Source organism: Chrysochloris asiatica, unplaced genomic scaffold (genome assembly GCF_000296735.1).
Source record: "Chrysochloris asiatica unplaced genomic scaffold, ChrAsi1.0 scaffold00001, whole genome shotgun sequence".
Taxonomy (NCBI): domain Eukaryota; kingdom Metazoa; phylum Chordata; class Mammalia; order Afrosoricida; family Chrysochloridae; genus Chrysochloris; species Chrysochloris asiatica.
In genome coordinates this window covers 20612561-20622594 of record NW_006408519.1, presented here as the reverse complement: position 1 = coordinate 20622594, position 10034 = coordinate 20612561, and the positions used below count along the sequence as shown (strand labels likewise).

Sequence of the window (10034 nt, the reverse complement as noted above, 5' to 3'; positions counted from 1 at the left end):
AATAGAGAAAATATTTAACTTGTCCAATACTTCATTCTGCTTGTAGCCACAATCAATGGTCATGGATGCAGCAGTCTAGAAATCAAAAGATACTGTATTGGGCAAATCTGCTGCAAAACATCTTTAAAGTGTTAAAGAACAAAGATAATTTGTTTGAGGAATAAGGTATGCCTGATCCAAGCCATGGTATTTTCAGTCATCTCATATGCATGTGAAAGTTGGACAATTAATAAGGAAGACTGTAGAAGAATCAATACATTTGAATTAAGTACCATGGACTGCCAGAGAGCAAACAAATCTGTTTTGGCAGAAAAACAGTCGGAATGCTCCTTACAAATGAGGTTGATGAGATTTTGTCTCTCATCCTTGCACATATTGTCAGATGGGGCCAGTCTTTGGAGAAGGACATCATGCTTGTTAAAGTGGAGAGTCATTGAAAAAGAGGAAAGTCCCCAACAAGATACAGTGACACTATGGCAGCAACAATGGGCTCAAGCATAATAGTTGTAAGATTGGCGATGGACCAGGCAGTGTTTCATTCTGTTGTGCATGGGATCCCTATAAATTCAGATCGAATCAATGGCACCTAACACCACCACCACCGATGCCAATATAACTGTTGGCTGGAACTGTTTCTGAATTTTGTTTTTGGAATCATTTGCTAAGACCAAGGCGGATTCAGAAGAGAACTTGTGCAAATTCATGTGATGTCTTTTGGATATCCTTTGTGGTAGGAAATCTTCATACTTTGAGATCTTGAAGAATGGCATGATGATGTGCTCATTCATTTGATCACTGTTTATCATTATTATTATTGATGAAAAACAAAGATGCAATGCTGAAACAATGAAACTGATTTTCTTCTGAGTCAAAAGAAGATTTTTAAACCAAACCTCTACTAATATTTGATGATACATTACCTATCAATTACAGAGTACTGTTTTTGTATAAGGTGACTAACCCTGGCCTAAGAGATTGAGAATTTGTGTTGGAGTTCTAACTGCAACTATTGTCTGTGAAAGCTAAACAACTTACCTCCTCTTAGTCTCATTTTCGTCATCTTTAAATTGAAGGCTAAAACAACCTACACAACAGAATTACAGTGAGTCTTTAATAAGTCAATGTGTGAAAAAGTGCTTTATAAAGTGACAGCACAAATATGTTGTTATTGATAAGCATATCTATTTCTGAGCTGTGTACTTTGAAGAAAAACTCTATTTGAATGAACAAGTTCAGTTTGTTTCTCAAAAGAGTTTCATATTTTGATGGCCACTATTTAGGTACTTATTAGTTGTTGTTGTTATGTGCCGTGGAGTCGGTTCTGACTCAGCTATCCTGCACAGGGTTTCCGAGACTATAAATCTTTACCGGAGCAGAAAGCCTCATCTTTCCCCTGTGGAACCGCTGATAAGTTGAACTGCAGCCTGATTCATAATCACTACGCCACCAGTACTCCTTACATTTATTTTATAAATATTGCTTTACTCTTTAAAGCAGATTTCCAAAAACCTTTACATGTAAGGATATTTATCTGAGCTAGAAGGATAAGCACTAGATTGCTAATTGAAAGGTCAGCGGTGCAACCTTAGCAGCCGCTCCTCAGAAACCTTATTATACAGGGTCGCCATGAGTCAGAACCAACTCAACAACAACAAAAGAAGACATGAAAAAGTACTTAACAACAACAACAAAAGACATGAAAAAGTAGCGAAACTATATTTTATAACCTAGATTCTTTAGTCTTCCATGTTTGTTTTTATTGGAGGAAATGTGAATCGTGGACATTTCACTCGTCAAGGTTTTGGGGTGCCAGTAACTATGATATCAGAACTGGTATGCTATTTAAATTAGAAGCTAGATTTTTACGAAAATAGTGCCGTATGTATCACTTTGTTCTAAATTTCAAGATTATTTCCTAAGAAGACAAATTTTAATGATCTTAATTTTTATAAATATAATTTTTTAAAGATGTCCTTGGTGTGTGATAATGGAAAAATGATGTTATTGGCTATTATAATTCACATAATGTCTTAAAAACATTTCAGACAATTTTCTTCCCCAATAAACTTTTTTTATGTAAGTGGAGGAAAACAGAACTGACTGGTTTAATGTGGGCTCTTGCTTCCTGTTTGCAAAACTGACTTGGGGGCGGTGTCTGGCTTCCTCTCACTTCACAAGGGGGAGACAGGAAGCATCATCAGCATCAGCCTAAGGCTGATTCCTAAGAGGCCGAAGTCCGAAGTCAGGCTTGCCTCCACCCTCCAACCTTTATACCAGTTCTGACACAAGGCACCCTCTACTTCTCTGCTGGTTCAATAAGTCGTTGCAATAGAACTCACATACAATACTCATGATTGTCGGGTTTATTAGGGAAGTAACAATTTACAATTCACGTTCCAAACTCTCGAGATACCATTTTTCAATCAGAACAGTTTCCTCTCAGTCATGTTCATGGATATACCTCTTTCAGCCTTGCAGCCACTTGGCCTCAGCTCTGCTCACTAAGGTGATACAAAGTTCTCTCAGCTCTGCTGATTAATGCCTACCAGAGGCATCCTGCCTGCCAGTAAGCCTGAAGAGTCTCAGCTCTAATTCCCTGGGTCTGCAAAGCAAGCTCCCCTGGATTTAGTGCCTGGAGGCAATGCAGTACAACAGCAAGCCCCCTGACAGAAGGCGCTCAACTTTCTTGTTCCTTAGGCCAGGAAATTTACCTTGCTGTCTTCTGCCCGTTTCAGGTTCTGTTTCTTCAGTTGTTATTTCTCTGCCTTGGAGCGCAACATTTTGGTGAAGTTCTGTGTCTACTGGATCTAGGAGACATAATACTGGGATCTCAGGTTGTATTCCACTCCAGATTCTTCTTTCTTGATGGTGATGAGGTACCCTTTTCTGCCTCTGGGATGACTCATTTTAAGCCTACAGGGATGGCAAAATTAACCAGTACCCTCATTAACAAGGTCGCTGGTTCAAATTTACCAGCTCCTCAGAAATCCTATACAGAGCCTCTATGAGTAGAAACCAACTCAACAACAATTAACAACAACAACAAACCACACAAGGGTGCCATGTACCTCATTTACATTATTAGAAAGCAATCTAATAATCTTCATGAGCTACAAGCACCTTACATTGGCAGAGTCCAAATCAGTCATACTTCCATAGTAAGACAGACTAGCAAGAAGGAGAGGCAGACTAATTCTGAAAGTTTAACTACTGAAAATCTTATGAATAGAAGCAGAACATTGACAGATATAGGGCCAGAATATGAGTCCCTCAAGCTAGAAGGTACTCAAAATACGAATAAGTAAGAATTGCCTCCTCAAACTGGAGTTGATCATGATCATGCAAACAGAGTAAAGTTTTTGGGACATTCATTTGCTAATGGATCACAAATCAAAATGAGGAGAAACAATTGCAAACTTCCATCAATAGCTGAACATGGAATGTATGAATTATGAATAAAGGAAACTAGGAAGTAGCAAAATTGATGTGAAATGCATAAAGACGTATGTTGTTGTCAAGTGTTGTTGTGTCGGTTCCAACTCATAGCGTCCTTTTATAGGGTTTCTGAAGAGCAAGTAGCTGGTGAGCTTGAACCACTGACCTTGCGGTTCAAACCGACCTTTCAGTCCAGCACATTAACCCACAGCACCACACAGAACGTTAATTCTAGGCATTGATGAGCTGCAATGCACTGGTATTGACCATTTTGAAACTGACAATCATATTGTTTACTATGCAAAAAAACAACAAATTCAAGAGGAATGGGGTTGCATTCAACATCAAAAAGAACATTTCAAGATCTGTCTTGATGTACAATGCTGTCTGTGATAGGATTATATACATATGCCTATGAGGAAGACCAGTTAATACCACTATTATTCAAAATTTATGCACCGGAACACTAAAACCAGTGATGATGAAATTGAAGAATTGTGCCAACTTTTTCAGCCTGAAGTTGATCAAACATATATTGAAGATGTACTGATAAAAACAATACATGATCGAACAAGATATGATTGGAATGTGAAGGCTGGAAACAAAGAGGATTGATCAGTGCATAGAAAATATAATCTTGGTGATAGAAACGACACTAGAGATTGCATAATAAAATTTTATAAGACCAATGACTTATTTATTGCAAATAACTTTTTTGGAAATACATGTGGATCTCACCAGATAAAATATTGTTGTTGTTGTTGTTGTTGTTGTTGTTAAGTACTGTGGAGTTGGTTCCGACTCGTAGTGACCCTGTACAGGGTTTCTGAGGCTATAAATCTTCACGGGGAGCAGAAAGCCTCATCCATCTCCCACGGAATGGCTGATAGTTTCAAACTGCTGACCTTGAGGATAGGAGCCCAATTCATAACCACTACACTACCAGAGCTCCTTATACAGGAATCAAATTAGCTGAATCTATGGGAAGAGATGGTGGAAGAAGAGTTCAACCAAAACAAGGCCAAGGGCAGACTGTGGGACAAATATGCAAATTTAGGCTGAAGCTGAATAAAATTAAAACAAGTCCATGAAAGCCAAAATATGACCATGAAAATGGTGATGGCAGTTGGCCATGGAGTTGGTTCCAACTCAAAGTGATCCTGCATAGGGTTTCTGAGGCTATAAATCTTTACAGGAGCAGAAAACCTCATCTTTCTCCCATGGAACAACTGAAAGTTTCGATTGCTGACCTTGAGGTTAGCAACTCAATTTGTAACCATTACACTATCCTGTGGAGTCCTGGTGTAGTGCTGGGGGTTAATGTGCCAGACTGAAAAGCCATTTGAACTGCAAGTTCGGCAGTTCAAGCTCACCAGCTGATCCTCAGAAACCCTATACAGGGTTGCTATGGGTCGGAACCGACTCTACAGCACTTCACAGCAACAACATTACCCTGTATAGGGTTTCCAAGGAGCAACTGGTGAGTTTGAACTACTGACTTTTAGGTTAGCAGTCCATGGCTTGTCCTGTAGCTCACAGCCAATTTCTACTCCTATCAAACCAGTTATGTTACAAGCATGGTCCTCCATCTGAAAAACTTCAGTTCCTATTGGAACTTTGAGCAATTGCATCTTTAAGCAAAGTTCAGGCTAGTGCAAGCCATCAATTGACAGCACTTTAGATCCGTGTCAAATCTGTCTTCATTCAGCTGGGTTTTGATGAACTCAGAAAGCCAAGTGGCAGCATCGATAGACTCAAGTGTGGTAACATTAGTGTGGTTGGCTTAGGATCGGGCAGTGTTTCGTTTTGCTGTACATAAGGTCGCTATGAGTCGGTACCGGGTACAGACTGGATGGCACCTAACAATACCAACAGCCTTCCAAGCTAGGTCCATGAATACATTCACAAGCTTGGGAGTTTACACAACTCCTGTACTTCAGACCAGTAGCCCCTTTTTCACTGTCATTGTTAGCCCCTATAAGCAAGGACAGCACCCCCAGTTTCAGATGTCCACACAACTCCCCGAAAATCAGGCCATCCAGCTCTTTTCTTCTCTCATCTGTAGTCTCTGTGGAGTGAGTTAATGGGTGCTATAGGAAAATATACAAAATAACCCATCTCTTTCTTGATTAATCTCATCAAGTGGATCAAGATGGTAAATACAAGTACACCAAGCTATCTCAATGCTAGGTCCCTTTAACTTCCAGTCCTAGGTTTTGTCCATTTTTGTTGTTGTTGTTGTGTTGTTTTGTTGAGCATGGACTTTTCTTGCCTGAATGCATCCAATGACAAATTCAAAAAGCCAGTCTTTTTTTTCCCTTTAAGTACTTCTTTCAAGTGCAAATCTTCTGTTCTCAGCAGTTCTTGGTAGGTCTGCCGATGGTTTCAAATGCAAATTTCTTGGGTGGGACTTAGGGTTTTGACCCCAGTTCCTGACTATTCAGACCTACTTTTGTTGTAAAAGTGTTTGAGTCAGTTCTGACGGTTCTGACCCATAGCGACCATGTACAGGGTTTCTGAGGCTGTAAATCTTTACAAGAGCAGAAAGCCTCATCTTTCTCCCGCGGAGTGGTTGGTAATTTCGAACTGCTGACCTTAAAGTTCGCAGCCCGATTCATAACCACTATGCTACCAGAGCTCCTTATGCAGACCTACTTGTTGTTGTTAAGTGCCCTGCGGTCGGGGTTCCCATCCATAGCGACCCTGTATAGGGTCTCCAAGGAGCGACTGGTGAGCTTGAACCACCGAAAAGCTGGTGTTTCTTCTTGGGCCAGTCGTAACCTTCCTTTTAACATATCCAATCCTGTATGGACTAAAGGCAGCCTCACAAGTCCTTTGTAATCATAATGCTCAATATTCATTTCCATTATGCATATATTTTTTAAATGAGGAGAAACATTCAATATCCAAAGTGCATTCAGATAAACATATAACCCTTTCAAAAACATTTTAGTTAAATCTCACCTCCACGCCACACTAACTTCCTGTTCATATGCATATAGCATTTTGCTTTTGGCTGGATGGCGTCAGTTGTTGTTGTGTGCCCGTGGAGTCGATTCCGACTCATAGCGACCCTACACAGGATTTCCGCAGCTGTAAATCTTTACGGGAGCAGACTGCTTCGTCTTTTCCCCGCAGAACCACTGATCGGTTCGAACTGCTGACCTTGCGGCTCTTAGCCCGATTCGAACCACTACGCTACCCGAGCTACCAGAGCTCCTTGGATGGTGTCAGTAGACTTGTTTAATTGGCGTGACCTTTCCCCTAGGCCACTCTAGATACAGCATTCGTCCCCTCTGCTGCAGAGGTTTACTATCCTTTCAGTCAGTACAGGTAACAACTAAAGTAACTATCTAACAATCAAAAGTTTCACTGTCTCTTAACAAAATCCCATGCTTCCATGAGCCTGGAGCCATTACAATATATCCAATTTGCGATGTTGTTGTTGTTACATGCCGTGGAGTCAGTTCAGACTCATAGTGACCCTGTACAGGATTTCCAAGGCTGTAAATCTTTATGGTAGCAGAAAGCCTCATCTTTCTCCTGTGGAACAGCTGATAGTTTTGAATTGCTGACCTTGTGGCTGGCAGCCCAATTCATAACCACTACGCTACCTTGTGATATAACCGTAAAACTGGTGTGAGGGTGGTGTCTGACCTCAACTAGCTTCATAGTGGTGGGGTGGGAGGAGAACCAACCCACAGTATAAACCATCTAAGGCCAGTTGGCAATGAGGGAAGCAAGATGCATGAAGGCTTTGGAGACAAACAAGCCTCCAGGAAGTGACAGAATACCAAGTGAAGTGTTTAAACAAACCGATGCATGGTTGGAGGTGCTTTCTCCTCTAGGCTAAGAAATTTCATAACAAGTTACCTGGCCAGCTATTGGAAAGCTCAATATTTGTGACTATTCCAAACAGAGGTGACCCAATGGAATGTGGAAATCATCTAACAATATCATTAATATCACATGCAAGTAAAATTTTCCTGATGATAATTCAAAAATGGTTGCAGCAACACATACGTTGGAAGTTGCCAGAAATTCAAGTTGGATTCAGAAGAGGATGTGGAACAAGGGATATCACTGATGATGTCAGATGGATCTTGAGTGAAATCAGAGAAAACTAGGTAGACGTTTACTTGTACTTTATTGACTACACAAAAGCATTCAACTGTGTGGATCATAATAAACTACAGATAACATTGCAAAAAATGGACAATCCAGAACACTTAATTGTGCTCATGAGGAACCAGTACATAGACAAAATTAGTACTTAGAATAGGACTGTTTGAAATCAGTAAAGGTGTGCACTATGGTTGTATCTTTTCACTATACTTATTCAATCTGTATGCGCAACAAAAAATCTGAAAAGTTGGAACATATGAAGAAGACCATGGCATCAGGATTAGAGGAAGATTCATTAACAACCTGTGATAAGCAAATGACACTACCTTGCTTGCTTGAAGAGAAGAGTACTTGAAATATTTATTGATGAAGATCAAAGACCAGAGCCTTCAATATGAATTACACCACAATATAAAGACAACAAAAATCCTCACAACTGGACAAATAAATAACATGATATTCTGAGAAAAGATAGAAGTTATCAAGGACTTCATTTTGCTTGGATCAACAATCAACAGTCATGGAAGCAGCAGTCAAGAAGTCAAATGACACACTGCATTAGGTAAACCAGTTGCACAGGACCTTTAACAAGTGTTGAAGAGCAAAGATGTCTCTTTGAGGACTATGGTGTGACAAGATATTTCCAACAGCCTCATATGCAAGTGAAAGTTGGATAATAAGTAAGGAAGACTGTATAAGAATAGTTGCTTTTTAATTATGGTGTTGGTGAAGAATATTAACAATACTGCTAGAATAACAAATACATTTTTTTCTTGGAAGAAATGCAGCCAGAATGCTTCTTAGAAGCTAGATGGGAAGACATAGGCTCTCGTTCTTTGGACATGTTTTCAGGAGGGACTAGTCCCTGGAGAAGTGCATCATGCTTATTGAAGTGGAGAGTCACCAGAAAAGAGCAAGGCCCCCAGGAGATGAATTGACACCATAGCAATAACAATGGGCTCAAACTTAATTGTCAGGATTGGGCAATATTTTGTTCTCTTGTGCATAAGGTCACTATGACTCAATGACACCTAACAGCCACACACATCATTTGGTGGGAGTCACAAAAACAATGGCTAGAGAATCTAAGTATTTCATAGCACACCGCTCCTTTCTCCACTTGATCCAAGTTTTCAAATCCAGTAGGATGGAAGAAGGTAGTCAAAACAAGGATTTGTTTCTTCCTCAAGTTAAAGGACTCTACTTGTAGAATGTCAGTGGCCTTTTATGTTAATCCAAATATTTTGACAATATTAAATATAATGCTAAAAGTCTTAGTGAATTGTCTCACCTTCTTTACCAGTTTCTTTTTGATATTAAAAGTCTGACTAACGCCAAACCTTTGGTCAGAAGGTCATGTCAGATGCTGATCTCTTAGCTCCCACCAATGACTACATTACTGTAAAGATCCTTTGGCACCATGGCAACAAGTCCTATATACTTGATTTTGGTAATAAAGATAATCAGAGAGCTAGAAAGGGCCAAAAGAATAGGTCATGGGTGAAGATAATGTCATGCAGATAATAACACATTATATATAAGTGCTCGTGAACGTGAACACATCACCTTCTAAAAATCAATTTTTCATTAAATCTGTTTGTTTGTTTTTTTCAGCCAGGGGTGAGAAGCAATTTATTTTCCAGAATTCATTTTCCCTTTCTTGCTATCTCCTAGGATTATTTCATAAGAACCAAAGTAAGAAACTGTGGAATTTGTGCTCATATTGAGTCAACATAAAACGTATCCAAAATATTAGTGCATATCTTTAAAGGAAGGAAATGTTCAGTTTGTACCAGACATTCATTGGGTTGCTAACCACCAGGTCAGCAATTCAAACCCAACAGCCACTCCAAGGTAGAAAGAGGAGACTTTCTGCTCCCGTCAAGCTGAGAGCCTTGGAAACTCTATACAGGATTGCTATGAGTCAGAACCAACTTGATAGCACAAAACAGCAATAAAAAAATACTTTTCAAAGTTTAATCTAACATTCTTGATATTGTTTGCTGTGGAATGAATACCAACTCAAGTGACTATAGGACAGAGGAGAACCGCCCCACAGAGTTTCTAAGGTTGAAATCTTTACAGAAGCAGATCGCCAGGTCTTTTCTCCTATGTTCCTGCTGGTGAGTTTGAGCCACCAACCTTACAGCTGGCAACCAAGCTCTTAATCATTGTATCACGAGGGTTCCTTGATGTATAATTGTTATTGTTGTTGTTGTTAAATGCCATCAAGTTGATTCTGACTGTTAATGACCATGTATAGGATTTCTGAGGAGTGGCTGGTGAGTTGGCACTGCCAACCTTGCTGTTTAAACTGAAATTGCAGTCCAGTGCTTATCCTACAGAGCCATACCAGAACAAGAAAATATAATGTATATAGTCAGTGTGAGAAATTGCTTTAACAATAAGAAAATGGTTAGAAAAATGCCTGCTCTATTGAATTTCAAGTTTGATTTTCCAAACTACATTTTTAG

The 10034-nt window shown here is 39.7% G+C and overlaps 1 pseudogene; it reads right to left on the bottom strand.

Moving 5' to 3' along the window:
* The window catches only part of LOC102827170, a 113229-nt pseudogene extending 112169 nt beyond the window's left edge, over positions 1-1060 (bottom strand).
* Positions 1061-10034: the final 8974 nt, after the last annotated feature.